The sequence below is a fragment of the Peromyscus maniculatus genome, chromosome 11, assembly GCF_049852395.1.
Source record: "Peromyscus maniculatus bairdii isolate BWxNUB_F1_BW_parent chromosome 11, HU_Pman_BW_mat_3.1, whole genome shotgun sequence".
Taxonomy (NCBI): Eukaryota; Metazoa; Chordata; class Mammalia; order Rodentia; family Cricetidae; genus Peromyscus; species Peromyscus maniculatus.
Window position 1 is genome coordinate 57,489,481 of NC_134862.1, and position 26,450 is coordinate 57,515,930.

The window sequence follows — 26,450 nt, forward strand, 5'->3', positions numbered from 1 at the left end:
ATACAAACCCTCCTATTTTTAACCATTTTAAATAAAGGAAAACCATTACAATTTAAAATTAATAAAAAAACTAAAATAGTAAAAAAACCAAAAATTTCAGAGATTTAATTAAGAGTTTAAAATATATGTAAATAGCCTTGTAACCTTTTGCATGTTTGGTACTTTAAATATCCAAAGCAAAATCAAGAATAATTGTGATAGAATGAACATATGTGCCTTATAAAATATAAACCAGATGTCATTCTCCCATTGCTCAATAGGAAAATACAAAAATATCATTGGAAAAAAGTTACTTGCATTCAAAATTACAAGTCAATGGTCCTCAGAATATTTCATTTCTGAGATGATTTTCATAGTCGTTATCAGAATATGAATTCTTCATAAAAATTTTAAAATTAGGATTTAGGTTCTTTTCTTATTTTTCTAGTTACCCTTTTGCTGCTCTGATAAAACATTGAGACCAAAAGCAACTTATGGTTTTATTTAGCTTACAATTTCAGGTCACTGTAACCATTGAGAGAAGTCAAGACATAAATTCAAGGCAGACACTTGAAGGTAAACCGGCTTATATTTCACACAGTTTTAGTTCTAAATGAGGAACTCCATTCACAAGCAAAGATATGAAGCAAGAGAACATGATGACGCTGCTGGCTGGCTCATGCAGGCTTAGGCTCAGCCAGTTTTCTTGTATTGCCCACGACCACTCAGCTGGGGAAGGTCACTGCCTACAGAAGGCTAGCCCATCGTATATCAATTAAACAAGACAATTCTTCATAGACGTTCCAGATATGTGCACACGAGTTGAATCTCGTCCATGCCTCAGTGAAGATTCTCTGCTCATGTTGTTTGACTGTGTCTAGTTGATAGTTCAAGCTAACCACAGCATGAATGTGTTTTAAATTGTTACTGTCTTTTTAGTTTCTGTGTCAGGGTTGGTGTGGAATTTGTCTTTATGTGTCAGGATTCTGCTTCCTCTATGTATTTAACGTGATTTCTTTTCTATTTACATGAAGAAACAACAGTGGGTGCTAGGGGAGAATATTCTGTTTGCTCCTGTGAAAAAGTGCTACTCAAAAAGAGTGACTAGCTTTAAATATCTGATAATTTTCAACTTCCATATTTAGTTAAAATGACAATTTTTAAAATAGATCTAATTAATATGCTAACTCTTTATTATGAACATAAACACAACCTAGGAACAGGACATTCAAACTCAGATTATTTACATTGCATCACACACACATATATATGTGTGTATACGTATATTTATACATATATACATTAGTATATACATTTATATATATACATATATAAATTTATAAAATATAATTTAATAATATGCATGTGTGTATCTAATAATAAACATGTGTACACATAGATATTTAATTGAGGTAGTTAATTAATATAGATAGTTTAATCAAGCTAAGTGTGGTAGTGTATGTTTTTTGTCACAGCACTTAAAAAGCAGAGGCTAGCAGATCTCTTTGAGTTTCAGGCCACTCAGTAAGTCCATCTCAAAAACTAACAAAGGAATAAATATATATATTACAAAATGAAAATTATTTTTGGTTTAAAACATGTATTCCTGTTTCAAAGGAGAAACACAATGTATTTTGTATTTTGTGAAGTGATCTTTAAAACTGTATTATGATCATAGTTGATAATTTTCAAAGAGTTACATATTGACATCTTTAATTCAATGTATATATAGTCACCTGATTAACCTAACCCAGGAATACTTACATTGTGGGGTATAGCTTAATTTATTATGTTTATATGCAAACACAAGCTTGTAAAAGTACAACTCTATAAGCATGTGTTTATATGGAGGCCAGTGAACAACATTGGAGAATTATTCTCAAGAATGCTGTATTCTTCCTTTTCAATAGCATCTCTCATTGTCCTGGAGATTGCCAGTTCGGCCAGACTGGATGTGCCCCAAGCCCCAGGGATTCCCTTGTCTTTTTTCCCCAGCACTGGGGTTGTAAACACATGCCACAATATCTAACTTTTTTGCATTCTAAAGATGGAAATTTAAGTCCTTCTGTTTGCAAGGTACATACAGTTTACTGGGGTCATTCTCCTAAATATAAAATAATCTTTATAATTTGCTACAATATCCTAACATCATTTTTTAAAATGTATTTCATTTTATTCCTGAAAAGTATTATAGTCTGCCAGTTATTACTGCTGGCCAGTTTATAAAAAGTTATGACTTTTTACAGTGTAAACTTAATGATCATTTCTGCCTCATTAAGATCTGATATTTTTGGGGAGACAAGACTGTACTTAGGTTGATAGTTTTAACAAGTTAGAACTAAAATTGGGTATGTATCCTAGGTATATTTTATGTTTAATGTGGCCAAAGTTTTATTGGTTCCTATTATAAAATTACTTTTATCTGAGATGATTCAAATTCCAAATAAAGAATCTAATTCTATAGAGCTGGTTCTATGGACTGCAGATTATACTCTCATTACATTTTATGAGATCTGTTCACAGGGATGTTTTATACATCAACTTTAGTTCTTCAGTTTACTCAACTGTTTAAAATGCACTAGGAATTGAGAAGTAAATTATGTATGAATTACTACAAATAGCATTGATAGTTTATTATTTTTTATTAAATCTATTTTACTCTATTAAACTTGAAAGCTATGACCTATCTAGAGATTCTGCTTCCATTAAACTAATTAAAGCATAAAAATAGCAAAGGTGAAGATGGTATGCATGTAAGTTGAAATTAATTGATAAGATGAGAAATGCTCAATCTTTAGAAAATTGATGCAGATTTGTCCTATTGTTAATATATAGAGGAGTCACAGTTATCAGGTTCATCCAAAGTAAATCATTTAATTTTTAATGGTAACTTTAATACAGTATATTCTTTTGGATTTGTATAATTACTGTTAGTCTTACATACAGCTATATAGTATAGATTTTACAGTTATTTACATTATTTATGAATTCCTCATCTATGGATTTATCCAACAAAATGTAGTTCAAGTTATTTTTTCAGATGTTTCATTGTTGTGGGCATGTGCCTGACATTCTACTCGGCATATCTGTATTGGACATGAGCACATGTACATTTTTGCCATTTTATAAACTAGGGAATATAATAGCTATTTACATAGCATTTATCTTGCCTTTTAAAATAAATAGTAGAAAGATAATAATCAGAGTAAGAGGATTTGTAATAGATAGATATTAAGCTATTTTATTTGTGCATGGATGGAGGCATTCTTGGATTTGAGTGTCTCCAAGGGTCCTAGACTTCATTTCCTTAAGGAAATAAGGGAGATACCTTTATTTTGTTAAATAGTTTTGGCTTCATATTAATAGAAGTCACCCTGTTTAATGTTTCACAATATTTTATTCATTCATAATATATATGCATGCCTAAGGTACTATTTCACAAAAAAACACAATTAGCTTTTAATATAAGAACTTGTAATAAAGAAAAGTTGTACAATAAAGCTAGTTAAAAAGTAGAATAAAACATATTTAATTAAAAATTACAATCTTGTAAAAATTTTATATACCAAAGGAGAATGAGAAAAACAAATCAATTTTAGAGTTAAAGATCTATTTAGATTTTGGCTTCAATATTTAAAATTTTCAGCTATTCCTGTCAACATAAATTAAATACATTTTTACAGCCCAGATATTTTTGTAAGTATTAATTCCTGAAATCTATAAATACTATGTAGGCTGATGACAATAAAACATAAATTTCTTTTATCATTTTTTTTATTTAAATTTAATCTGTATTTTTGTCCTCGAGACAGGGTTTCTCTATGTAGCTTTATGCCTTTCCTGGAACTCACTCTGTAGACCAGGCTGGCCTCAAACTCAGAGATCCACCTGCTTCTGCCTCCCAAATGCTGAGATAAAAGATGTGTGCCACCACCGCCAGCCTAATCTGTATTCTTAATCACATAATTTTCATTACAAGACAGAAAAAAGCCCCTAGCACGTGTGATCCTTTTGTCATGACCTATCTGGATAATTACTTATTTTCAATTGACCACTGAATTCTAAACAAACTGGCAAGCATCCCTTTCGGGCAATCACGTTTCAAAGTTGTCTACTTCACTGGCCAGACAGTTCAAAACTCATCACATTTTAGGACAAATGAAACCATTACTCTTTGCTTGTTTTCAGTTCTAAATGATCATCTACTGTCTGAAAAAAATAAAGTGGTAATTGAGAAATATATTACTTATATGTTTGTAACTGTGTGCCCTTCTTAAATAGCATAATGAGATCTCATGCCATCCCACTCCTTCCTGTTGAGAAAAAGTCAATCCTTCCAGCACATCCATACAGATAGTGTATGCTCTGCCTGCCATCGTCACTTGGTAACCCTTCTATAAAGTAAGGTTAATTTTACTTTACAGTGGCTCCAATGAAACAAAATAGAGGTGATGGTCATTCTTATATGTCACAGAGAATTACACGGTACTTCCTTGATCCACATCTAAAAGTTATCACAACACAAGGGAAAATAATCAGAGCGATGTTGCTGATATTTTTAATCACAGTGTAACATGATAATAGTATTATATTCATTCCATTTTATTATTGTTGGTCACATACCTTGTCTAGATGAAAAATAAATCTATTGCAGGAAATACACTGTATAATATAGCAAAACTATATTCACAGTTTTGGGTATTCACTTGTGAGTGTGGCTGAGATATAATCTCACAAGAGGGAGAATTTATTTACTGATTAGATTGGTGTGTTCACCATTTTTTATTGTACAGATTATTGAAATATCATGTTTTCACTACAATATCACATATTGTATTTGTTCTTAATTGAATTTAGGTTCATTACTCTTAGCTATTTTTAGTGCTTTATTATTCCTTGAAACTTTGTACACAGTTCCAATGAAAATCATCGAAATGTTATAATTCTGTGCCATGAATTATCTAATATTATTATATGCCTATTCATTTTATTTAAGGTTGAATATTCAGTGTGTCTATAGATTTGTCGGTAATTACATTACTGTCAGTTGAGAATTAGATGTTTCTGGTGGCAGTTATTAGTTGTATGTAGTTCTTTCTTCAGAAGAGAGACCTTCCCAATTTCCCCTCTTCCATGTTGTCAGGTCCATTGATTTGCCATTGTTCCCATCATTTTGATGCAAGCCATTTCTAACATAGCAGACATGTTGATATTCTGAAGCTTACAGTCTTCTGCCATCTCTTCCTTGAGCCTTGCCAGAGCTGTGATATACATAAATCTTGAGCTGAGATTACTTCCGTCTCTGTACTGTGTTTAGTTCTAATTTTATGTGGTGATAAACCATTTTCTATATAGGCAGGCTTCTATGATGAGAACTGGTAGCTATACTTATGTGGTGTAAGCTTAATATTTAGAATGTAGTAAATGATTATGCTGGTCTAGAAACATGATGATAACAGATTGTTTTCTAAGGTCCATGGCATCACTAGCAAAAGGAAGTGGGCTATGTTTCCAGAACAAGATATCTTTTTCTTCCTGTTTAGTAGGAGATATGTCCAGTTGTTGATCACCACTGTATGGTGGTCTTTTATTTGTACTGAAATGTGATTTTAATTGTATGTTAATAAATAAAGTTGCCTGGGGGTCAGAGCTATTAGAGCCATAGAAAGAGTGTGGCAGTGGTGGCGCACGCCTTTAACCCCATAGATCTCTGTGTGTTCAGGGATACAGCCAGCATTGGAGACATATGCCTTTAAGACCTGGAGGGCTGTACTTTCAGGCAGTGACGAGGCAGTCATGTGTTTGGGTTTACAACCAATGAGAAGGCAGAACAGAAAGACTATTTAAAGACATACACACAGGAAGTAGGTCTCTTTTGGAGAGCTAGGAGCACCGCAGGAGGAAGGGTAAGATTTTAGCTCTGAGCTCTGACCTCTTGGCTTTCTCTTTTATATTGGTTCTGTGTTTCTTATTTAATACAACAGTTGGTTATATCTGCACCACTGACATATGAAGGACAATCAGCCCTTACAAGAGATGAATTCCTTTACTGGCTTCTCTATGCAGTGGTCACACCAACAAAAGTGGAATTAGCAGATTATATACATATGTGTGTGTGTGTGTGTGTGTGTGTGTGTGTGTGTGTGTGTATATATATATATATATATATATATATATATATATATATCATTAACAATAAATATCATCAAAAAATAGGCTGTCATGTTGAGAGTGTGGGGCATGGTTGGAGTTCAAGGAAGAATATTTGAAGAGTTTGGAGAGAAACAAAAGAAGGGGAAATAATTCTATTTTAATTTTAAAAGATAAATCAAGTTTTCTAGTAAAGATGTAGGAGCATTTTTTCTCATTTGTAAAAGACAATCTATACATATTTTTATTAATATATAATCAATAAAATGTTGTTCTCTTTCTTCTTAAGTCACTTTAACATAGATGTCATATGTTAATAATTTCAAGTTCTGTTTTGCAATATCTATCTATACCATCTTCAATTTCTATTATTATTACTGTCTGTTCAATGCAAAATATTTAATTTTGATGTTAGAGAAACTCAAATTTCTCTAATATGATTTTTCCCCATGATGGCTAAAATATAATGGGAAAAGCAGATGATGATAGACATGAAAACATAAAAAAATCCTTTGGTAAGCTGGGTGATGGTACATGCCTTTAGTCTGAGCATTTGGGAAGCAGAGGCAGGATGATTTCTGTGAGTTCGAGGCTGTCCTGGTATACAGAGTGAGTTCCAGGATGAGCTCCAAAACTGTGCAGAGAAACCTTGTCTAAAAAAACAAAACAAAACAAAAAATACTTTGGTGTAGATGAATTTCTAAAGTGTGGTGATAATTTATTTGTGCTGAAATGTGATTTTTTTGTATGTTAATAAATAAAGTTTGCCTGGAGATCAGAGGTTATAGCGAGTCATAAACACAGTCAGGCAGTGGTAGCACATGCACTTAATCCGATCACATGACAGACAGCGTCTCTGTGTGGTCAAGGACAGAGCCAAGCCTGGTTATACATGCCTTTAATTCCAGTACCAACCATAGAGACCTGGAGGTCTGTATAGACAGGCAGTGAGGAGGAAGTCATATGGCTGAGTTTAGAGCCAAATAGAAGGCAGAAGAGGAAGATAATAAAAGCTCAGTTTAGACAGGAAGAAGTCTCTCTCTCTCTGTGGAATCTACTGAGTGGTGGTAAGTTAAGGCTAGTCATGGCTATTTGCTATTTCTCTGATCGCTTCAGCTATTACTCCTGTATTTGGCTCTGTATTTCTTATTTAATAAGACTGATTAGAAATTCATCTACATTAAATGGTCTTATTAAGAGAAAACATGGATATAGGGGTAATAACTTGAGGGAGATCAAAGGAATAGGAACAGCCACATGCTAACCTCACCTCAACGACTCCACAGTTTCCAAAAGGTGAGATACTTCCTGTCTACCCATGCCTATATGCCTTGCTGTTCTGACATCTGATTTGCTCTTTCTGTCCAACTACATCACTTCCTCTTTCTGCTCAACTCTGTAACTTCCTGTCTGTCTGTACAGACCTCCAGACTTCCATGATTAACTAGTGCTGGAATTTAAGGCATGTGTCATCATGTCTGGCACTGTCCACGTAGATCCAGACAGATCCATACCTTCCAAATGATAGGATTAAAGGCATGTGCTAACTAACATTGTGTAATTTTGTGTTTACTTATAGTGGCTGGCTTTTTCCTCTGATATCCAGGCAAGCTTTATTTATTAGAGAGCAAATAAAATATCACCACACTTTGGGTCAAAACCTTAACAAAAATCCAACACTTTAATCATGTGTCCATTTTTTTCTATTATATCTATTGTTTCCTGGGTTGTGGGATCTTCATAGGTAAAAGAGTCTCAGTTAATTCTCTTCCATGATAAATCACATATTTCCTACATACTAATAATTAATAACCCATTGCTGTGGGATGGTCTGTATGTCAAATTGCTCCGATTGGTCAATAAATAAAACACTGATTGGCCAGTGGCGAGGCAGGAAGTAGGTGGGACAAGGCGAGAGGAGGATTCTGGGAAGCGGAAGGCTGAGGCAGAGAGACACTGCCAGCTGCCGCCATGGCCAGTAGCATGTGAAGACACTGGTAAGCCACCAGCCACGTGGCAAGGTATAGATTTATGGAAATGGATTAATTTAAGCTATAAGAACAGTTAGCAAGAAGCCTGCCACGGCCATACAGTTTGTAAGCAATATAAGTCTCTGTGTTTACTTGGTTGGGTCTGAGCGGCTGTGGGACTGCCGGGTGACAGAGATTTGTCCTAACTGTGGGCAAGGCAGGAAAACTCTAGCTACAACCCATCTCTTGTTTTTCATACAAAATATAATTAAATATACTCATATATTGGCTATTCATTTCATATTCAGTTTTTTTTTACTATGAACTTCTTATTGGAGAGTTTACAATTATACATAAATCTAGTTACCTAAATGATAAAGTGGAAGAGATACTGAAATTGAAAAATGTTTCTCTTTATTTGTGTTTGGTGTGTGTCTGTGTCTGTGTGTGTGTGTCTGTGTGCACAATGTATATTCACAGAGTGTATAGCTACAGTTAAGCATGTCTACATGGAACAGATAAGATATCGGCTCCCTCATTAATCATTCTTCAATTAATTCCTTTAAGATAGATTCTCTCACTGAACCTGGAGCTAAGTTGGTAGACAGAAAGCTCCAACACTCTTACTAGTTCCATGTCTCACAGATGTGCACTTCAACACACTTTGCTTTTAACAGGGCTTTTGGGGTTGGAACTGAGATCTGCTGCTGCAGCTAGTGTCTTTATGTGCTGAGCCACCACTCTGTTTCCATTTCCCCCCTTTTCTTAGAATAAGAAGATTTTGTAAAAAGTTGAAGCTTATAGCTAAATACCAAAGGATATTCATCCAATATATCATAATCAGTATTTATTCTTAATTTTTTAAAAAGTTGTTTGTCAAGTGAGAGGTTTCATATGCTTTGCTGGGCGATTAAAATTTCATTTGGCAAGTTTTAAAACCACCTGGTAAAAATAGCTAAAAATAGAAGCCAGTCACACTTCACACCTTCTATCTCAATTTGGAAAAATGCATTTGACTGAAATGTAGAAATGGAGCAGAAATCTTACATTTCCGTTTGCTATGCAGAGGATAAGGAAATATATAAAGGGCAGAACCTCAGGCATGCAATGCATTTCAAATTGAATACAGGTTTGCTTGGTGGAAAATGAACAGAACTGACCCACTATTCCTTTAAGCTTGCCTTACATCTAATAAAAATTCAGATGTTTTATAATATAGAAAAGTAACTATCCTATCCACAGTTTTCCATCTGCAATTCCATCACGCTAGTTACTCACTTTAAAAAAAAAATATTTCAAATTGTATCCACTAGACCAAAGAATAATGGTTTTTATCATCAATTATTTTATTTACACTTCAAGCCTCTGTTGTGTCTGTTAACTCCATCTGACAGTAATCAGACAAGTAACCATAGTTTGTCCAAGGATGTTCCTCTGCAAATTTGTTTCATTTTTACATAGACTACATCACAAATTTTATTTAAATGTTTAAAAGTAAATGCATATGAATGGAACTTAAAAGCATTTTAGTGTAATTATTTCACATTTTAGGGATGGGCTTTTGTGTTTTCCAGAAAATGTGCACAGTATATTTCCTCACAATATTTTTGGAAAACTACATAAAGAAAGCAGCCATTACCCCATTGGAATGATTATCATCATTGCAAAAACAATAGGTTTATGTGACGAAGTCAAATTTGCACATGTTTAAGTAGTGGATGAGCATTTCTGCTATCATTCTTTTGAAGGCACTGCAGTAAAAATAAAGAAAATATTTTGTCTAAAATGTTTAATGTACTAGGTATTCTAAGTAGTAAATAAGGACAAGTGAGATACACAATAGTTTCTTTATCACTCTTGGATCTATCATACATTTTACATAAATGAATGTAGCATAAAACAGCAGAGTATTTTATCAGTTAAATACTGTGGAAATATAGATGTATAGGTAAAGATTTGAGCATTGTAGAAATTAGGTTAAAAATTATTAGAAGTAATCTATACAAATCTATAATAAAGTTCATACTACTTTGACAATAGTTTTGTCAATGAACTACATACCAAAATTAATTTATTGATTTTTATTCAGCAATTCCAATATAACTCAGGACTTTCAAGAGATTTCTTTTGAGTTAAAAAAATATGTAGCTAGCCAATAACATGGTATTTTTAATATTTATATTATTGTATATTTGTATATACAAATATAAAAGTAATTGGCTAAGCCAGAAAGAAAGGTGAGCTATTGACAGTTCTGTTGCCCAAGAGTTCTGCAAAATGAAGCAACATAAACTCTCCATAATTGCAGGAGCATCAGCAGGCAGATTGCTTGCTCAAGGGATTGCTGTAAAGAGTTTGATGCCTCAGCTTTTCTTCCCTCTGTAGAGAGGCCTATGCTTGAATTAAAGCTGGCTAAACAGATAAAGTTTGAACTTTTCAACCGCAAGGTGGGTATAGGAATTGCTCCTTTTTCTACTGAGACAAGCAATAAAATTTTACTACACATCACCAATTGGGTTTTTCAGCACTAAATACCAGAAAGAGCATTGTACAACTGTCTGCAATATAAATGAGAATGAGAGAGATAAATAGCCATCTAAAATGTTCCACGTGAAAATCTCCTATCAAGTGATAAAGCACTTGTTTTGCTTTGGTGAGGTTTCTGACCCGTTGATATTTCTACTTACCTGGGACGAAAGCACCCTAAGTTAAGGAAGGAGAAAACAATACTTGAATGGAAATTACAAACGTAAAATTTAGAGTAAGCATGGCTAGGCCAAGTGTATAAAATCATTATATTTATCTCAATAATAGAATGTTATGGTAAACAGTAAAACTATATAAGAGAATGCTAATCAGAATCACTTCACATTAGCATCCATGCACACGTGTGTTAGAGTTTGCACCAGGGTAAAAGAGTATGCAGAAGTGGTTTTGTTGGTGGTATTTTTTTTTCAGTGAAGTTAATGGAGTTGATAAATGGAATTGTGGCACTGACACTAAGTGACAGTCTGTTTTTTTTTTAAATCTGCTATTTCACTCTCGTTACTTCAACCTTGAATCTCTAATGTGCACAGCTATTACATTTAATAGTTGTCTTTGGTGATTTTATGTGATTCCAAAAGAATAATAAAAGAAATTTCACTTTTGCCTGAAGGAATAAAGCTAAAACACATTAGAGAAATTCTGGGTCCACCTCTGCACATGATTTTTACAACTTTTCCACAAAAGCACTAATTTGATCCATTTCTTTAAAAAGAATGAAAGTCAGAAAGGACAGTGTTGTTAATTCAAGGAAAGAAATTTGCTTGTTTTTGAAGCATTGTGTTACAATATAAAATTATTATCTTACTATTTGCTCTTTTTTTTGTTCCTAGAGGGGAGAATGAAACACAGCTACCTGAACATTTTTTCAGAAAACAGTGTGGAGATTTTATATGCATTTCCCTATGCATTGCATTGTAGCAATGTATATAACTTATATAGCTCAACATTGTCTGCTAAATATTTTAAAGTAAAACATCAACTCCCACCTCCATAAATCTTATCACTTTACCTATTAATCACATCTACTAATCTCTCTCACATATTCATGTTTGTTTTGTTTTGTGAGCAACTGAAATTAACTAGATCCTCAATGTGAACATTTGTTCAGAGTTATTTATTGATTCTCGTGGACTCAGCAGCGGGTACACAATAAAATATGGTTGCCCTCTCATAGAATTTATGAATAACCAATATTCCAAAAGATAAAAAGTAGGGTAGGTGAGCCTCTCTTCAATCTTTGACTTATTATTCATAGAGTTCTTCTTGGGTGGGCCCAAGGCATATAGGTAAAGTTGTAAATTGATAGATGTAATAGTAGTGTGCAGTCTCTAGGATAGCACTCAATCCTCCCTTACTCTGTCTTCCAGATCTTACATAATTTCCACCCCCTCATCTGTAAGTTTCTAAGAGCTTTCAAAGCATGGAATAAACACCTATTTTAAGGATAGCCCCACAACCATTGCTTATTTATTTACCGTGGGCAGCTATGAATCTCTGCATTCATTGTAGGGGAAATCTCCTCTGATTAAGGCTAGAGGCTGCTTTTATCTTTGGATGTAAACATGAATATTTAGAATGTAGTTTGCCATTATGACAATTTAGTTAAAAAAAAAATGCCAGTAACATATTCCCTGCCTTGGTCTAAAAACCTCCTCAGGCCAGGCTTGTTACCTTAGTTTACAGTGAGTCTAACAATCTCCTCAGGCAAGGATTGTTCCCTTAGTTTCCAGTGCCAGACACAGGTCATCCCTTACCCCTTCTGACAAGGTGGGAAATCACAGAGTAGATGTTTATTCCCATTACAGGCAAGCCACTATTGCACAGAGGAGCATGTCTTTCTCAGCAACTTTAGACTATTGAAAAAGAAATGACAGTTGGGCAAGTTCCATTTTGTCTTTTCTCCCTCAGTAGTCCAAAAAACACTCTACAGGAGTAAAAATTAAGGAAATCTCCTGATGAATTTGAGCCTGCATCCTATGTATCATATAACAAAGGTGTGTGGTGTCTTCTCAAGTTGGAACATATCCTCTAGTACTCATGGGAAGGCATATGGTTTAATTTTAGTGTCAGTTTTTGGTTTAGTTGTAAGGGAAAGTAATAGGGAGAGTGGAGTGCTGTAGGATGGTCTGTATGTCAAATTGTTCTGATTAGTCAATAAATAAAACACTGATTGGCCAATGGCTAGGCAGGAAGTATAGGCAGGACTAACAGAGAGGAGAGAAGAAAGAACAGGAAGGCAGAAGGAGTCACTGCCAGCCACTGCCATGACAAGCAGTACGTGAAGATGCCGGTAAGCCATGAGCCACATGGCAAAGTATAGATTTATGGAAATGAATTAATTTAAGCTATAAGAACAGTTAGCAAGAAGCCTGCCATACAGTTTGGAAGCAATATAAGTCTCTGTGTTTACTTGGTTGGGTCTGAGCAGCTGTGGGGACTGGCGGGTGACAAAGATTTGTCCTGACTGTGGGCAAAGCAGGAAAACTCTAGCTATAGTGGAGTATGCTGAAATTCATATTAATATTTAAAGAATGATGCTGATGTCACTTAGGGGTGCTGGAATGGGTTCCTTTATCTGCTGATTCAGGAATTAAAAGACAGAACAGATGAGTTACCAGGAATCTTATGGAGTCAGAACAAAGCCAACATAAAGTGCTGGGGAACCTTGAGCTTCTTAGTCTCATTGTTAAAAGAAAGCTAAGAATGGCCTCAAATGGGACATTGGGAATGATTTATTAAAGTTAGAAAGGAAAATGTCCGGACAGATAAGCTGCAACTCTCACAGCTTCCCAGTGGAGGACACTGGAGAACAAGCAGATATGGTGACCAGTAACATGGTTGTATGGAGCAGGGAGAGTCTTAGCAAATGATGACAGTGATCCAAATGATTAGTTATAGAATTTAAGACATACTTAGAATCTGGCCAGTATCAGAAATAAAAAAAATGACATAAGAAAAATAGTTTTACCTTTTAGAATCCTGAGTCAAATGGTGGACTAATCTAGCCAAACCTAATGACGGAATTTAGGGACTCCAATGGCAGGGTGCAAAGAACCTGGGAAAAACTTTATCCTTGGGAGAATTTGCTTTGCAGGAGTGGTTGCCTATTCTGGTACCTGACATTCCCCATTGGATTAACCCTTAAAAGGAGGAGAAAAGGGCATTGGTCATCTCCTCACCTAGAGGTAGATTTCAATTCTTTATAAGATCTATTTAAGGAAACCAACCAACCAACCAATCAATCAATCAATCAATATACAAACAGATTGAAAACAAGTGTTTTTAAATGTTTAATTAGGGTACATTATAAAGTCAAACATAAACTTTTAGAAGGTTCAAGTTCTTAAAAACAAGAAAATGACTGAATAAATAATTAAAGGATACTAAGTAATGTGAACTTAGGAATTTACCTAAGAATGTTACCTACTAAAATCTGTATTGACCATACCAAGAAGGACAGAAAGATGTGGGACTATTTTGTGACTATATATATATGCCAATGATTATTTTTTAATTTAACCCTTATCCAAAGGAGAAATTGAAAGCATTTATCTAAGTGTTATAACTGCTAGTGAGTAGGTTATATTGTCATAAACATTTTATTATGCTGCATTAAATAAACAATAGCTACTGCTGGCAAAGTTAATCAATAAATAAATTTGTAAGTCAAATTGACTAACGACATAATTGCTTCTTTTCAGAGCACATTTTAAAATAACTGTACTCCTTGATTGTAAAATTAGCTAACAAAAACAGATGACTTAACAAGTTGACTCTATTGATCACCTGTGAGGAATAGAGACTCACTGTGGTTGATTATGTTGCTCCTCTGATTTTAACAGTGCCCTCCTTTGTGGACTACCCAGTTAACATATTATAAACACCGAGATGCTGCTTGTTCTTTTGTTCATTTAATCATTTGTTAATTTAGACTCAACACGAGTCTTTGTGGATTGTCCTAGTCAGGGTTTCTATTGCTGTGAAGAGACACCATGACCACAGAAACCCCTATAAATGAAACTATTTAATTAGTGTTGGCTTACAGTTCAGAGATTTAGTCTATTGTCATCATGGCAGGAAGCATGGCAGGGTGCAGGCTGACATATGCTGGAGAGGTAGCTGAGAATTCTACATTTGAATTGGCAGGCAGCAGCAAGAGAGAGAATTGGCCCTGGTTTGGGCATTTGAAATCCCAAAGCCTACCCTAAGTGACAAATTTAATCTAACAAGGCCATATATACTCCAACAAGGCCACACCCCCTAATGCCACACCCTAAGCATTCAAGTCTATGAGTATATAGGAACCATTCTTATTCAAACCACCACAGTGAGTGACGGTAATTTTAAACCTGCATTTCTATTATATATTGCTCTAGAACAGAAAAGTCCAAAGAAGTGTGATACAACAACTGGTTCCTATTTTCTGCTATGATTCCTTAGTGGAAGCTGACATTAAATGGGCTCCTGCTAGATGTGTCTGAATTGTGACAGACAGACAGAGCTGACATCTCTAAGAAAGCTACTGTACAATGCTGTACAATATCATCCCAAACTTTGGAATGTGAGCTCACATGGAAATAAGTTTCTTTCAGGTATAAAAATGTTACAATAAGTGGGTTTTAGTCCATTTAGAGAAAGAGGCCATTCATTTGAAACAGAACAAGGAGGAGAATATAGGAATATAAGTTTAGGAAGCTGTGAAACCAGCAGCTCACATGTTCAGGGGTCTTGAGTCAGGTCATTGAAATGGGCATAGTGTTATTTCTTCCAAATTTTATTAGATGAAACAAGTCTCATGCCACACTGAGATTGAGTGGGAGAAATTTTATAGATAACATGCAGAGCATGTCACTAGTTAGTGCTAAGGCTTCACAAGGGCCAGAAAAAGTGATCAAAATAATAATTTCCCTCATACTGCTAAATCAAAACAAAACATTACACCTAAGAGTTATGAATACAAATATCTTGCAGAAGTTCAAAATTTTATAAATTGAAATATCCAGAAAACTGTCAAGTTATATAAACAATCAACATGGGTCATTTCCTCTGTAGTATTTCTGCATTGTTAAGGTCTAATAGGATTAACAATTGTATTTGCTACACATGTGTGGAAATTCAAAATTATACAGTTTCAAGAGACAAGCCAAGTTCAATGGAACTGTGTTCCAGTTGGGGGCATCTTTTCATGAGATCCCAATCAAAGAAAGACTAAGTTGCATCCTAAGAATTTCACTACAACTGAAAAATAAATGAATGATCACATAATATGAAGTTTTGCTGGGCAATCTAAATAGCATATTAAAAAACAATTCCCTTAACTTTGTGATCTTTCAATTGATTGAATGAGGCAAGATTTAAACTTGTCGCAAAATATCTGACATTTTCTATAGGAATAAAGGTTATAAAAATTATTAAAAAAAATAAAAATTTTTGCATCTTTAATTAAGATCTCATAATTATTTTTGAGATGCTAAGTTGAAGAGAGGCATCAGTTAGAGAAGTAAATAAGCTAACTGCTGATTATTTTAGAAATAGCCTAGAAAAGAGTGAGGAACAGAACCTAGAAGCAAGAAAAATTCAGGAACAGTTCAGCGAGTTTTGGTATTGGCCTCAATGATAACTTTTAATACAAAAAGAAGTAGCTTTGGGTCAACCCAAGACAAGGAATTCTATTGGCTCTATTTTTATCCAGTGATAACCTTTGTCTCTGGGACACATTTTAAGTATTCTAAATACTTTACCTTATGTTATATCTTTTATGATATATAATGATCTGTAACCATTAATATTTGGTGCACACATTTTAATTGTTTTGAGTATAACAAACCAAGTCAATACAGGATAAAAAAGTAAAATAATAGATGTTGTATGAGTTCACAGCTGCAGAACTCAATGCCCCCTTCTCTCCTATCACTTAGAACTTTCTGTTCTGTTGTTATTATTAAATTATTTAAAATGGGATAATTAATATTTATATAATGGCCCTAAATCTCAAGTGGAAGGAAGAGTTGTGCTTCTCTAAATTTTAACCTAAAACTAAAACATAAATAAGCTTCATGAGGAAAGACCTCTATGAACGTGAGGCAGCAAATAGTCATGTTATAAATACAGAACTTATTCCAATAAAAGAAATTTAAAGTGTTTGCATATCAACAAATTCTTGGATGAATAAAAAGAAAACAACCTGGTTACTCATATGGAAAAAATATTTGGTTTTCTAGATAAAATGTTACACTCTTCATAACAATCACCCTAACCAAAGTCCAACTCAGACCACCATCTTTCCTGAGTCTACTTAGTGATATAAAGGGAAAGAGAAAGAAAGAAAATGAAAAAAAGTAATAGTAAAAGTTGATTGGTGAGGGTCATAGAAAGAAGTCATAAAAGTTCAAAATGAAATAAGAAATGAGGACATAGAATTGGCAGCAACTTTAAGAAGATCCAGTTAGACTCTTAAAGGTAAGGTGCATGCACAACTGTAGATGGCCAACAGAAAATGAACTCATTGGCAACATTGGAGGTTCCTTGCTTCATAATATTTGTCCAGGCACTTTGTTTGTTTATTGCTATTTTTCATTTTTATTATATGTTTTTCTCTCCTTTTGCCACCTAAAGATCCTTTGCAAGTGTATTATGTTTTCTAGCTTAGTGTTTTCATGAGATTCTTCAATGTGCAAATGAGTGGGTCTCTGCACCTATATCTGTTCCTTGTGCTCATTTCCTTGTTCATTTTATCTTATTTTGATGTGTTTTTTTGTTTTATATCACGTTATTATATTATTATAACCCCTTTGAAGCCTCTTGGTTTTCTAATGAGAGACAGAAAGGCAATAAATCCAGATGGAGGAGAAGTGGGGAGGAAATGGGAGTAGTAGAGGGAGGGAGATTTTCATTGGAATATATTGTGTGAGGAAAAATATCTATTTTTAATAAAATGAATAAAATTTAACTAAGATAATGGATGAGTTTTCAGGAGCAGTTAAGAGCATGTACTGTTCTAGCATAGAAGTCAAATTCAATAATCATTACCCACTTCAAGTGGCTCACAATCTCCTCTAACTCCATCTCCATGGTATCAGATGTTCTCTTCTGGACTCGTCAGGCACATGCAGTCACACACACACCCAGACACAGACACAGACACACACACACACACACACACACACACATATATATATTACAAATGATATCCAATAGGAGACCCAGTGAGGGTCCAGCATCAATAGTGTAGCAGAAACCAGAGGCCTTGAACCATGACTCTTTGCAATGAACACTTGAAAGTAAAGATATTTTGACAAAAGGATTTACCAGAGGGCTCACTGTGTCATACTACAGTTTCCATGACAAGATTTTTTTTCTTTTTCTATTCTTTTTTCTTTTTTTTCTCTTAAATTTTATTCTATTGGTTGGAGTTGCAAGGGCAGATACAACAGGACAGGGAAATGAGTGGGATCAAGATGTGTGATGTGAAAGACAGTGAATGAATGAAAAGAAAGATAAAAATAATAAATATAAATTCTAAAAAGATAACTGATAGCATAAACATACCAAAGACCATTATTTTCAATGTAGATTAAGCAGCCTTGTAGGGGATATGATACCACCTAGGCTTTTCATAACTAAAGTATCACTTGAAGATCAGTTATTTCTCTCAAGATTCATCAAAAAACAGAAAGAATGAAGGGTTTCTTCTTCTGGATAAACAAAAGTAGTTTCTTGAGATGGTATCTGTTTATGGGGATAATTCTGTGAACAGTGAGAATATGACAACCAAGAGTTTAGATTGCTACATCAATTTAATTGATGAAGAAATGATTGAGTATAAGATGATTTATTTGCAATCAGATCTATTACATATAAAATCAAAATGCCAACAAGTACCACAATATGTCAGAAAAATGTTAATAAGTCAATTATTTCCCCAAACTTTGTTCTTGTTAGTTCCTGAGAATTTCCCAAACTTACATTAAGCTACCACTCTCATCCATCAGTAGACATCAATTACTAGGGAATATTGTTTACTAACAAAACTATGATGACTCACTGAAGCCAAGATGATTTTTCACACATTGATCAGATTGTCAGCAGTTTGCTTTAAATTTAATGCATAAATTTAAAATGTATGCATTTTTAAACATATGATTTGCCTACTTAATCAACTACTCTATTATGTATGTCTTGCAGAGGTCATATAAACTCTCACATAACTCACTTTATTGCAATACTTGCCTTATGGTGGCAAACTGAAGCTGAATGTGTAATATCTCTGAGATGTGACATATTTTTATTTTCTAACTCTCTCACTTTGACCCTTACTTGCCTCGGTATTAAAGGCTCGGTTCCTTGAGAAGAATTCATGGCATCTGGTAGAACTTTGGAGAAGATGGATCTTATGGAAGTTTCTTTAGTCAACAAAGGTAGATTACAAAGAAAGTTATGAACATGGTCCCCTTCTCTTTTATTTTGCTGCTGACAATGAGGTGAGCAATTTGAAATGCCATGAATATTCTTTATTATATGCTGCTTTATTAGGCCCCAAACAGCAAGTTGTCTACTCTGGACTACCATTAATGAAGCCATGGTCTAAAATAAACCCTATCTCCTGGAACTCATTACCCTACTTTCTATCATAGAAATAGAGTAACAGTGGTGAACAAGCTGAGGAAACTAGCAATAAAGACTTATTTCTCACTTGATTTTATTGTGATATATCTCAGGTTTAGGGATTTCATTAGTATTGAATAAAACATTCTGCCTTACTTGGATATATGTGTACTGTTGTTTGAAGAGTAATAACCTTGTTAAACACTTGAATTTATATTCAAAACTTACCTCTAGAAAACTATATATTATTCTTACATTTTTTCTTGTTTTCCTGTTAGATTTTATTTAATTTATTTCCCTTTCATGAAAATAGATTTTTTTCTCACATGATATGTCTTATTTTTTCTCTCTTCCTACTCCCCCTCAATTCCTCCTCACCTCACCTCCCATCTAGATCCATTCTTTTTCTGTCTCTTATTAGAAAACAAAAAGGGTTTTTAAGAAATTGTAGTAAATATAAAAAATAAATTATAATAAGATAAAACAAAAATATTACATCAGTGTCCAACACACATAGGTAAAAGAGACCCAAGAGAAGGCCGAAAAATGAGAGACCCATTTGTTCCCACACTCAGGAATCTCATGAAAGTACAAACCTGGAAGCCATAATATATATGTAGAGAACCTGTTTAAAAAAACAGGGCAACCAGTTCAAGAAAGCTAGCTAAAAAGGAGAACCCTAAGAGGGATGCATGGATCACCCTGGGAAGAGAAAATAGATGAGATCTCCATGAGCAAACTGGGAGTGAGGGAGGGCAATAGAGGGTAGGGGATGGGGGATGAGAACATAAGAGAATGGATGGTTGAGCTGGAACAGGGACAGAGTGGGAGAGCAAGGAAAACGATACCATGATAGAGGGAGACATCAATGGAACAGGGAGAAACATGTTGCTAGGGAAGCTTTCAGGAATCCACAAGGATGACCCCACCTTAGACTACTACCAATAGTGCAGAATGTGTCGGAACTGGCCTACTCCAGGAATCAAATCGCTGAATACCCTGTCATCATAGAGCCTTTCTTCAGTAACTGATGGAAGGAGATGCAGAGATCAACAGCCAAGCACAAGCCCAAGCTCCAGGAGTCTAGTCAAAGAGAGTAAAGAGGAATTCTATGAGCAAGGGGGTCCAAGATCATGATGGAGAATTGTACAGAGACAATCAAACTAAACTAGTGAGAACTCATAGACTTGTGGACCAATAGATATGGAGCCTCCATGGGACTGGACTAGGTTCCCTACATAGGCAAGACAGTTGTTTAGCTTGATCCAACCACGGACAGCTATCCTGGGGCCAGTGAGAGAAACAACTGACTCAGGACGGGTGTTCAGATATCAGTAGGGATAGTTCCTATGACCCCGTGGTAACGGAAGCCATAAACATCAGCCCAGGTTCTGGCTGCTCTTGGGCAATAGATGCAGACATGACCATGGTCAGCAACCTGGGCAAACCCCATGGGCTATACAGGCCACTCAGATTGACATTACCCTTGGGGCATCTAGGCCCTCAGATATCACATGGCAACAGGTAGTAACATAGACCCCTGGCATCAACATTGCTTTCAATGGTATCAATAGTCATGGACATCAACACAGACCTTGGATGCGGTAAGGCCATGGACCCAGACATGGCCCACAGCAGTATCCTTGGCCTGGATGATACCATGTCTCCAAGGAACTGCACAGACCACTTAGATTTTTATGGCCCTGGTGGTGGTATGGCTCACCAGCATGTCCTGGGCATAGATGTCACCTTGGCCCAAGTGGCAGCACAGGCCATTCCTATGGGAAAGGCTCTAGTAGCAGCATGGCACTCAGACACCAACACAGCCCCATGTGGTAGCCCAGACCCTTGGTCTCATCACAGCTTTCAATGGTATCATGAGCCACAGACATCAACAAAGACCTTGCCTGATAGGATCACAGGCCCAGACATAGTCTGCAGAAGCAGCCCTTGTACAGTGCAAGCCACTCATGTGTGTATGGCTGTGGCTGCAGCATCATTTTCAGATCCCTACCTGGCCTCAGATGACATCCCAGACCCTGGGATTTAGCATGGCCTTAAGTGGTATTGCAAGTCACAGATATCAACCCAGACCCTGACTGTAGTAGGGCCACAGACCCAAACATGGCCTCTTGCCACATCCTGGACTTGGATGTCACCATGACCCTGGGTGGCAGTAGAAACCATTCATATTACCATGGCCCCAATGGAAGCATAATTCTCAAAGGCCAACACAGACTCAGGTATTTGACCAGACTCTAGTCATCTACACAGCCTTCAGTGGTTACTGAAGCCATGGACATCAACAAAGATCCTGCCTGCTGAAGGGCCATGGACCCAGACATGGCCCCTGGCAACAGCTGAGGCCCAATGTCATCATGTCACCAAGTGGGAGTACAGGACACTCGGATCAAAGTGGCCACAGTGGCTGCAAGACCCCTGGACACCAAAATGGTCACAGGTGGTGGCACACATCTCAGGCATCCCTGTGGCCTAGGTAGAAACATGGGTCGTGAATGTCAATATAGACCTGGCTGTCACAGATCCAGATCTAATCATAGGCAGCAGCAAAGGCCCAGCATCACACTGGTCCCCAGTGGCAAGCAGGCCACCAACATCAGCCCTTTCCTCCCAGGCCTTACTTTTTCAGAACTGCCTCATACCACGGTAAATGAACCATTCTGCCCCTCCTTCTCTCCAATTTCACCGTCATATACTTGCTCATCATATTAGCTCCCTACTTCCAGTGCCACAAGGTGCTGACCAGGCATGTGGATGCTTCAGGCAAGCTGGACCATGAGGACCCAGGGTGCCCAGTGGCTGTCTTTTGCCCTCCTGAGCGTCATGGCATCAGGGGGCCTGTGGATGCTTTGGGCAGCCCAGACTGTGAGGACCCAGGCTGCCCTGTGGGCTTTATAATTAAATTTTTTCTTGACATAAATTTACTAAAAATATTGTTGTTATTCTGGAACATGTTATAAAATTGTCATATACTCTCTTTCTTCATTACTCTATAAATCACATTGTATTCCTATATTCAGTTTTATAGTGGTTTACATCAGAATGATGCCCATTGCCTCATATGTTCAAAAGCTTTGTCCCCAGTGAGTGGAACTGTTTGGAAAGGATTAGGAGGTGAAGCACTGTTGGGGTAGGTGTGTCACTGGGGGTGGGCTTTGAGGTTCAAAATCAATACTGGGTCTAACCGCTCTCTGCCTACTGCCTGCAGATCAGGAAGTAAGGTTCTCAGCTCTGTTCCAGTGCCATTCCTCTCTGCTTCCCATCATGGTGATTATGATCTGACCCTCTAAAACTGTTAGCAAGACCCAATTAAATACTTTCTTTGGTAATGTGTCTCTTCACAGCAATAAAACAGTAACTAAGAAAGAACTAAATATCTGTTATGTTCCAAATGTAAGAAATGCTTTTCCTTTTCACAAAGTTGTTAGCATTGTTACCTGTTATTCTATGTATTCGATCTCTCATTATCAACATCACACATTTTCAGAAATTAAAACAAAATACAAACATAGCCTAACTCAATAGTAAATAATATGTACACAATGGTGCTATGGGATGTTCTGTATGTCCTGTGGGAGCCCATTCTTGGGTTCCTCGTGGCTTTACCCAGCAGGTCCGCATACAGGAGGATTAGGAACATGGGCCTGAGTGCAGGTGTCTCAGATGGTCTGTACTTGGCTGTGCTGGGGGATGGTCTGTATGGCAAATGTGTTGCTCTGATTGGTCAATAAGTAAAACCTGATTGGCCATAGCTACACAGGAAGTATAGGCGGGACTAACAGAGAGGAGAAATAAAAGAACAGGAAGGCAGATGGAGTCACTGCCAGCCGCCCACCAGGACAAGCAGCATGTGAAAATGCAGGTAAGCCACGAGCCGTCTGGCAAGGTATAGATTAGTGGAAATGGATTAATTTAAGCTATAAGAACAGTTAGTAAGAAGCCTGCCACGGCCATACAGTTTGAAGCAATAAAAGTCTCTGTGTTTACTTGGTTGAGTCTGAGCGGCTGTGGGACTGGCGGGTGACAAGGATTTGTCTTGACTGTGGATCAGGCAGGAAAACTCTAGCTACAAATGGTGCCCTATGAGTTGGCAAGAGTTTCCACCTAAAACCTGAGAGAAGATTCTAAAAGGGAGCTAAAAACAGCTTCCTAATTATCTCTCTCAAATGAGCGGCAGCTGCTGGTTTGAGCTACTTGTGGGTTGCTGGAGTGTGTGTGCACTCGACATGCAATATGGCGGGAATGAGGCCTCTGCAAGTGGCACATTAAGCTGTGTGGTGGGTTTACCTTTGCTAGTACAAAACAAAAATGGTTTCTGGGCTACACACTGCTTGGATAAAAGCATAGATCCCCAATAGCTCACAGAGCTGGCGATAAACTACCACAGCCATGTTGGGAAGCTGAGGTGGGTGGAGCCAGCAGCCACAGAGCCATTTCAGCTTATAAATGCTGCAGTTTAAAGCAATAGATTCACAATAAGACAGATTCAGATGGAACAAGACTTTAAATGCTTTACAATGTGTGTAAAAATATATATAGGCTTGGAAGAGAGAGGAAAAGGAACATAGACAGTTATATAAAGAAACAAAGTTTTAAAAAAATAAAGTCTTTAAAGAGAAAGTAAAAGTAATATAAAAAATAATCCATGTAAAGATGGATATCACACAGAGAGTCTAGATTATATTGTCTTTGGGATTTTTAACTGCAGAAAAACATTTGATCATAAAAGATGTTGAGTTAAACTAATATGTATAAATTAAAGATACCTTGACTTTAAAATTTGGATGTAAGGATCTGTTACTTTGGAAAGGAGACTCTGCTTTTGTTCCCACAGAAATCCAGAGGCTATGGACTTTTTCCATATTAAGATACATCAGGTTTGATCAGCCAAGACCCCCTGAAAAGTCTCTGATGACATCATGGCCCAGATGATCCAACGTCCAGATCGGATTCAAGGCAACTGGCTCAGACAATACAACCTCATGGACTATTCCATAATCCCAAAATTTTCTTTGTATCCCCATAACATACAGCGCCCCCCTCCAGCAGGAAGTAGTAAGAGAAGCTATGCCCAAATTCCCAAATTATATGTATTTACTTTGTTAAGGTTAAAACCTTCCTTTAAAAAAAAAGGGAGGAGTGCTGTGGGATGTTCTGTACGTCCTGTGGGAGCCCATTCTTGGGTTCCTCGTGGCTTTACCCAGCAGGTCCGCATAGAGGATAATTAGGAACACGGGCCTGAGTGCAGGTGTCTCAGATGGTCTGTACTTGGCTGTGCTGGGGGATGGTCTGTATGGCAAATGTGTTGCTATGATTGGTCAATAAGTAAAACCTGATTGGCCATAGCTACGCAGGAAGTATAGGCAGGACTAACAGAGAGGAGAAATAAAAGAACAGGAAGGCAGATGGAGTCACTGCCAGCCGCCCACCAGGATATGCAACATGTGAAAATGCAGATAAGCCACGAGCCGTCTGGCAAGGTATAGACTTATGGAAATGGATTAATTTAAGCTATAAGAACAGTTAGCAAGAAGCCTGCCATGGCCATACAGTTTGAAGCAATATAAGTCTCTGTGTTTACTTGGTTGGGTCTGAGCGGCTGTGGGACTGGCGGGTGACAAGGATTTGTCCTGACTGTGGGCTAGGCAGGAAAACTCTAGCTACACAATGGCATCATGCCAGCCACAGAAATCAGGTTCTTATTAATTCTTATTAATCCATTTGTAAGATGAACGCAAGATATAGTCCATGTATGTGAATAATCCTATACTGGATGTAGTTCAATGGTAAAGTAATTGGGTAACTTGTGTGAGGCCATGAATCCAATCCCTAACACTACCCCAGTAACTATAGTAAAAAAGGAGAAAATATTTTAAATTTGACTGAAAATACCCTTTTACACTTTATCATGGTTTATTTCAGTGTGGTGCATTTTAGTTAATTTTTTTTGAGGGGGAGGGGTTAGGATCATATTATAGAGCCCAGGCTGGCCTAAAGCAGTTGATTCTCTTACATGATTTATAAGATGCTTATTTATGTGATATGTTAGTTTTAATTGTTAGAAACTTTACGTTCTATAGTATTTGTTGTTAATAAATGTAGATAAATTAAAATTAGTCCCATTATAACCACGGGAAGAATTAGTAATTTTATTCAAGTATTCTGTATGAGTATAGTTACTCTCAGTATTTAAAAAAACAGGTAATTCGGTTGCATTGTCTAGGGATAATTATGGCTAATTATTTCTGACCATAAAATCAATATGGAAGCTGTACAAGTCATCTTCCACAGCTCTCTGAAAGGTTGAGTAAATAGTTCATGTACAAGTGTTAACACACAAACTCACAAAAGGATTAAACACAACAACATTCATACTTAGAAGACATTTAAAAGAACAATAATTTAATACATGGAAGTTTCTTTAATGTTTTCTTCTATCTTTCCATGTAGCTGTTTTTTTTATTGTTCCTTCAGTACGCACCAAGAATATTATATCATAAGAATAATAGCAATATCCATAGTGCCATTCAGAATTCCCAGGTACTGTTGCTTGGAATGGAACCAATTTATAATAAAACTAATAATGTAAGAAAGAAAATTAAGCATTTGCAAAGCTTAATAACTGCAATTAAAAAGAGAATATTAATTTTTATTTAATGAGCAAATGATCTTCGTGTTTGTATTGCTGTTGCTTAAACTTGTATAATTGGTATCAATAGTATTAGATATAAATCATGGTTTTCATATTTTTAATAATTTTCATTACTAATTAACATTGATATTAATTTGTTATATTACTGATTAACACACTGAAGAAAAGTGATGTGCATTCAACAGACTTTGAGGTAGTTTTCATATTTACTGGTTGAATACAGAAAGGAAGTACACCTAACTAACAGCTAACTACAAATAAAAATTAACAAGCAAGTTAAGGAAGTAAAGCAGATTAGAAGGGAAATGTGATGGCATGTTTATTTTTAATCAGTCTTAGATTTTAACATGTGTTATATGTCTGGTTTCCCATAAGTTCCTACTTCCCAGAAACTGGATTCACTCGGAGCTGCTCTTTGGTTCTGGATGTCATTTTAGGCCTACTTGGCTAACACAGAATTCTCCAGACTTCTCGTGTTTAAATCTACTTATCAATCTTTTTGGTTTTGGTTAAGTGATCTAGATTGA